The sequence below is a fragment of the Macaca mulatta genome, chromosome 18 (genome assembly GCF_049350105.2).
Source record: "Macaca mulatta isolate MMU2019108-1 chromosome 18, T2T-MMU8v2.0, whole genome shotgun sequence".
Classification (NCBI taxonomy): Eukaryota; Metazoa; Chordata; class Mammalia; order Primates; family Cercopithecidae; genus Macaca; species Macaca mulatta.
The window spans coordinates 17820212-17827178 of NC_133423.1; the positions used below are offsets into that span (position 1 = coordinate 17820212).

The 6967-nt window shown below is 41.6% G+C and overlaps 1 long non-coding RNA gene across 1 annotated transcript; it reads left to right on the plus strand.

Annotated features, from left to right (window-relative positions):
* Positions 1–449: 449 nt before the first annotated feature.
* On the plus strand, positions 450–6624 carry LOC114673838 (uncharacterized). The gene is made up of 2 exons (XR_003724665.2): positions 450–571; positions 3318–6624. It is a non-coding gene; the product is annotated as an uncharacterized LOC114673838 (long non-coding RNA).
* Positions 6625–6967: the final 343 nt, after the last annotated feature.

The following is a 6967-nucleotide window of genomic DNA, read 5'->3' on the forward strand; positions in this document are numbered from 1 at the left end:
GATGAGCTTGTGTCATCAATGATGATGGAAGCATTGGCTTTTCATATAAAAACTATAACTAGAATCCTACACTAATTATACAACAATTCCAGAAGAATTAAAGACCTCAGCATGAAAAATCGCAACTACACACTACCGAGATGTGAGACCTCAACCACATCTTGAGTGCAAAATTTCATTGAATGTGAATATCATAATTTTATGTATGTAAAATTTTTAAATAAGACAAAGCATAACTGTACGTTGTTCATGAAGATACTTTTTAGTTTTTTTGTTTTTTTTTTTTAAGTTTGAAGAATATCTTTATGGCCCAAAGTGAATCTGCCAAGTTTTTTAGGCCACCTTGTGTGAATTTTGGTTGTTTCCTCAAGGGAGAATCTGAATCGGTGCCTTCCCTGACTCTTTCACAGTCAAAGCGGGCACGTGACCAGGCCTGCCAATCAGACACCGCGGCCTCGGGCAGAGGGAGGGAGCCGGCGGGCAGCGCGCCTCCCGGAGCCGCTGTCATTTCACTGGCGCATCCTGGGCAAAGGCAGTGTGGTCCTGGGGTGGACAGCAGATTCCAGAAAGGGTCAGTTAGTTATAGGAGTGTCCCTTTAATTGTCTCAGGCCTCTTTTCCCATCTGTCCCAAACGCTGTGTGAACTCCCTACTGTCTCTCTGTCTCTCCTAAGTTCTTTTCTGCTTAAACTGGTCAGACCGGATTTTACTGCTTACAAATGACAACTGTAACTGACACGCAACCTGCAGAACAGAAAACATCTTTATAACAAAACATATCCCATCAACGTGAGAGAGGAAAAAACAGGCCTCGAGAAGGTATTTGCAGGATCGATAACAAAGGAATTAATAAAGATATACTTACTATATCTTATCAGAGAATTTATCTTTAATGGAGAGAGAACTCGGATAAATAACAGAAGCAAGCCCATAGGAAAGTGGAGGGAAGGAGAACAGGAAGTCCTCAGAAGCAGAAATCCAAAGGTCTTCATTATATATATTTGTTCTTATTTTTACAATTTACATAAGTAGAATTATGGCATTCATATTCCATACATTCTTTCACACAAGATAAGCGTACGTGAGACCTCAACCATATCTTGAGTGCAAAACGTCATGGAATGTGAATATCGTAATTCTACTTATGTAAACATTTTAAATAAGAAAAAGTATAACTGTATGTTGTTTATGAAGATTTTTTAAACTATTTTTTAAAGTTTGAAGCTGGAAGTATGCACTGCTAAATATGATAGTGCCCTCTTTCCAGCCTAGAGGGCTCAGTAGCCAAGCATCACAATCAAAGGGCTTCTGAGATTTAGTTGTATTTATTTCTGGGGTGGGAGGAGGGGTGGGGAGTGTACAGTTATTAATGGTCTAATATGGATTCTTTTACTCCATTTCCTACACTTACCTAAGAATTACGTGAGAGAAATAATGGTATATTCTATGTATAAAAATGACAGAGGGAAACTTCATCAAGGAATCCTGAAAAATAAGCTTTTGAAAAAACAAGTACATTTCTGTGGCTTTATTCTCAATTCAATTTTTAATTACACATGTAATTTACTCCCATGAAATAAAGATAAAAGACCATAATGAGTCATTCGTAATAATTTTAGGTCTTAAAAAAACTAGTGGAGTTTTTCCTTCTGATATGCCATGTTCTTCACAATGATCCTGTACCTCTGTGTAGCCATGACACCAAGCCTCCAAGATCATAATGGTGACACGCACCTGTCATTCATAGGCCAAGCCACAGGATGCCACTGTTGCATTTTTGCTATAATAGATTTTTACTTAACCTAAGGTGAATGAAGAAAGAAAAAAAGGAAACTCTATTTTTAATAAACAGACACAAGGCAACCATTTAAGATTCAAGATACAACAAACCTTACCTTAGTTATTAATTATGGTTAATTATTAAAATCCCTTTAAATTGGACTTTGAACATCACATATTGAAGTTGAGATTTCTATGCCAGCCATGTGCAATTGCTACATTTATAGACTCATGACATTTCTTAATATATTACTGGCTTAAAATAACATATCCACTAGTATTTAAGCCTCTCTAAAATTGTTTGTTAATGGGTCAATGTATTTTTGAAATCAAAGTGTTGGGTAAATCAAAGTATAGTTTTCCTTTGACTTACCCAAAGATACTTATTTGCATTCTGATTGAACCACAACTGATAGTTATACTTGGCACTTTCCAATTTCTTTTTTGTTTGTTTTTGTGATGCAGTTTCACTCTTGTTGCCCAGGCTGGAGTGCAATGGCGCAATCTCTGCTCACTGCAACCTCCGCCTCCTGGGTTCAAGGGATTCTCCTGGCTCAGCCTCCAAAGTAGCTGGGATTACAGGTGCCTGCCACCACACCTGGCTAATTTTTTTTTTGTATTTTTAGAAGAGAAGGGGTCTCACCAGTTGGCCAGGCTCATCTTGAACTCCTGACCTCAGGTGATCCGCCTGCCTCGGCCTCCCAAAGTGCTGGGATTACAGGCCGCTCTTTCCAATTTCTTTCTGACCCTGTCTGAGACTTTCTAGCAAGTAAGTAAAGGTTTATAAATTAGGCCGGGCGCGGTGGCTCAAGCCTGTAATCCCAGCACTTTGGGAGGCCGAGACGGGCGGATCACGAGGTCAGGAGATCGAGACCATCCTGGCTAACACCGTGAAACCCCGTCTCTACTAAAAAATACAAAAAAAAAAAAAAAAAAACTAGCCGGGCGAGGTGGCGGGCACCTGTAGTCCCAGCTACTCGGGAGGCTGAGGCAGGAGAATGGCATGAACCCGGGAGGCGGAGCTTGCAGTGAGCTGAGATCTGGCCACTGCACTCCAGCCTGGGTGACAGAGCAAGACTCTGTCTCAAAAAAAAATAATAATAATAATTAACCATTACAGGTCCCCAAAAAGCTGCTATTTAAAGGAGAGCATTACTTTTGTCCCATGAGTAAATAAAATGTATAGGAAGATGTTTCCAAAATATAACATATTTCTATTAAAAAGTGACCATATTTATGAATGCCTGGCCTATGCATACAGGAAATACATAAATTGTAGCCTCTCAAAAGGACTGCATCCTAATTAAGCACATCCCTTTCTTTCCTCTGCCAACTCAGTCAGTTTCTGTCTTCTGGAGATTTTCATAGCTCTTTGGATATGTGTTTAGTTATAACCTACAGAAATTGTTCATTTGTTTATTCATTTCCTTATTCAACAAATACTAGGTACAGAGAGCAAGACCAACATGACCTGTCCTAGGAGGTTATGGTCTAATAAATGCATTGCAATTACTGCTTACTCGTCTTTCTCTTCTATAGGACTGTGAGCTATTCAGTATCCCCAGAATGCCGGGCAGAGCAGACTGCAAAGAAATGTTGCTTTGGTGAACGATGTGCTGGGAAGAGGTGAAGGCAGGAAGTCCAGAAATGAGCACGGTCGTCCAGCCAAGCAGTGCTGGGAGCTCAGGACAGAGTGGCAGAGTGGTGTTGGGAAAGAAGGGACGTTTAAACAAGATGGAAGAGCAAGAGGACTCGATGCTGCTACAAGCAGTCCGGGAAAGTTTTGATTGTGTGTTTGTTTTCCTCACTAAACCCACAAGATTTATATGTTGAAATTCTAACCCCTAAGACAATAGGAAGGGGGTCCTTTTGCAGGTGATTAGGTCGGATGGAATTAGTGCCCTTATAAAAGACACCCTCGAGCGCTGCCTTCTCCTTCAACCACATGAGGACACAGCAAGAAAGTGCCATCTATGAGCCAGAAGGTGGGTTCTCACTAGACACCCAATCTGCCTGGATCTTGAACCTGCCAGCCTCCAGAACCATGAGAAATAAATTTCTATTGTTGATAAGCCACCCAGTCTATTTTGTTATAGCAGCCGGAACAGACTGACACCTTGGCACTGGCAATCTTTCTATGTTACAGAATTAACCCAGTGCCAGCTTCATTATTGTGAAATAAGCTGGCCTATTCTGCGGTAGATAGTAATCCAGCAATAAAGGGCAGGCAGCTGAAAAATCAACATGGAGCGTTCCTTGGCCCATTCCCTTTGGTGCACTTAGCAAGGACATTAGCAGGCCCTGTCAGTTTGAGTCACAAGGCACGTGTCCCAGCTCTTCACGTGCCCCTGAGCACAGGTCTTAGAGTTTGGGGCAACTCTTTGGGGGTCAGTGTGACTCATAGGCATGGAGCATGAGCAAAGTGGTGGGCTGAGTGGTTAGAAGGTAATAAATTCTTAAACTTAACTAAAATAACCCAAGTCTTAATTCAGGATATTGGTTGCCTAAGCAACAGAGAGGTTAAAGCAGCAATAAATTATGGCTAGTCTTATCAAAATAGAGCTCCTACAGGTTTACAACAGGGTCCTGGCACCCTGGTTGTCAAACACAATTCAGTACGGAGAAATGATCAAGTCCGTATCAAAGGAAAACAGAAAACCACGACCCAGGTACAAGGTCCAGAAACACTGAGGTCCTAATCTCAGACAGTCTGGAAAGCAGAAGACCTGCCTCTGAACCTCTGCCCTGGCCTTCACTCACAGCGCGGCCTCACTGGGCCGCCCGCCTTATCTCTGTGAACCTCAGACTGTCCTCTCTAACGAGAGATGTTGTAAGGCTCCCACAAACTCACATTCATGGAAACACTCAAGAAGCAGTGAGACGCTTTGCAAAAAGAGGTACTGCTATCTCTACAAGATGAAAAACAATGTTAGTTGAGTAAAAGCAACAATAAAGCGATCATATTTTAATAAGAAATACCTATCAGCCAGAAGTTCAGATGAGTGAAATTATCTGAACAAAGAAACCGTATCTATAACAACTTTTAAAAATCATTTTTTGTTAACGATCATACTTGACCTTCAGAGACACTGGAGTTCTGGCTAAGTTAAATATTTTTGCAAGGTCCTAGGTGAAGACTTGCAGTGGTATAGTCATTTTTCTTAGTCTTATACCAATGTCTGATTAATTTTTCTAGCACACCACACCGCCTCTGTCCAAATGTCTCTGTCACTCATTCAGTGCCTTGCTTACCCTGTGTTATTTTGTGCACATAGGAGTTCCCTCTCCATCCAGACTGATTTTTCTGCCCCATATGCAATCCTCATTGTCCTTTTCTCCTTGAAGACCCAGGTCAGAGCATCAGCCACCCAGTGATGTCTACCCCATGTATGCTACACTCACCAAAGGGAGAGTTGTGCTCTTGTTATCTTGCTCTTTGTGTTACCTCGCTCTTTGTGCTCTTTGCTGTTGTTACTTTGCTCTTTGTGCCTTCAAGTAGACTTCAAGTTCTCTGCGAAAGGACTGGGAAGGACCTTGCTTACTACTCTTCAGTTCACACTACCTGGGATTCAACCTTGTGCAAGTGGGCAGGAGTTGTCTGAAGATGGGGAGGAGGGCAAGAAGACATACATGACTATGAGCTCTTATACCTCGGAGAGGCCCCACAGAGCTTCACACAGTGCTGCTCCCCAAACAGTCCTAGAAGAAGGGGCCACTTTCTTTCATCTGGAGGAACTTAGGAACATACAAGTATAGGGTATTTACCAAGTGTGGAGTGAGCACTGGGCTGCCGGTGGGGATCCTAAGTCGGATGAAGAGGGAAGCTGGTGCGGCTGCCATTTCTTCCCTTCTGCAATTCTGACAGACATGGAGGACAGAGACAGGTGTGGAGAAGACCCACATCTACAGGTGTAAGCTCCATTGAAAGGGAGACATGGCACAGAGGAATATATGCCATCTGAATGACATATTCAGTCAGCTGAATATATGAATATATGAATATTTGAATGACTGATTTCGTTCTTCCTCCTATCCCAATGCAGTGAGTATTCAAAGAACAACACGTATAACCTCTCTCTGTGTTCCACCAGCAAGTCCACACACAGCACACGCCACATGTGGAGGGCTTTTAGACAGGAGGAAATGTGACTTCTTGTCCTTCCTGCATTTTGCCTTCGTGAATTATGCATTTGTCTCTGCCTCCCAGGACACCATTGAGAGAAGTCAAATCCATATTAATAATCCTCAAGGCTGAATATTCTCATTTGCCAACATTTTATTTTTACACAGGTATAATAAAAACAGTAAAATGCGCAGATCTTAAGTGTTTAGTCTAATGAGTTTTGACAATTATATACCATGTAACCACCACTTCAATCAAAACATAGGACATTTCCATCGTTCTGGGAAATTTCCTTCTGCTGCCTCCTGGGCAATCCCACTCTCACCCCACAGAGCAATTGCTGTGATTTACATCACCACGGTGAAGTTTTGCCTATTTTTGCATTTCATATAAAAGGAATCATATAATTTGCATTCATTTGGTTCTGGCTTTTTGAGTTCAGCATAATGTTCATCCACATTGTTGCATGAATCAGTAGTTTTTTTTAATTATTATTACTGAGTGGAATTCCATTATATGAATGTGTCACAATTTACCTAATCTCTTGTTGATAAACATTAGGGTTATCTCCAATTGTGTCCATTATGAAAAGAGCTGTTGTTGTGGTCATGTACAAATCCTTATGGGCACATGTGTTTTCAGTTATCTTGGGTAAATATGTAGTGCATTAGTCTGTTCTCATGCTGCTAATAAAGACATACCTGAGACTGGGTAATTTATAAAGGAAAGAGGTTTCATTGACTCACAGTTCAGCATGGCTTGAGAGGTCTCAGGAAACTTACAATCATGGCAGAAGGGGAAAGAAACACGTTCTTCTTCACATAGTGACAGCAAGGAGAAGTGCCAAGCAAAAGGGGGTAAGCCCCTTATAAAACCATCAGATCTTGTGAGATTTCATTCACTGTCATAAGAACAGCATTAGGGTAACAGCCTCCATGATTACATTACCTCCCAGCAGGTCCCTGCCACGACACGTGGGGATTATGAGAATTACAATCCAAGCTGAGATTTGGGTGGGGACACAGCCAAACCATATCACGCAGGAATGCAGTATTTGCATCATAAG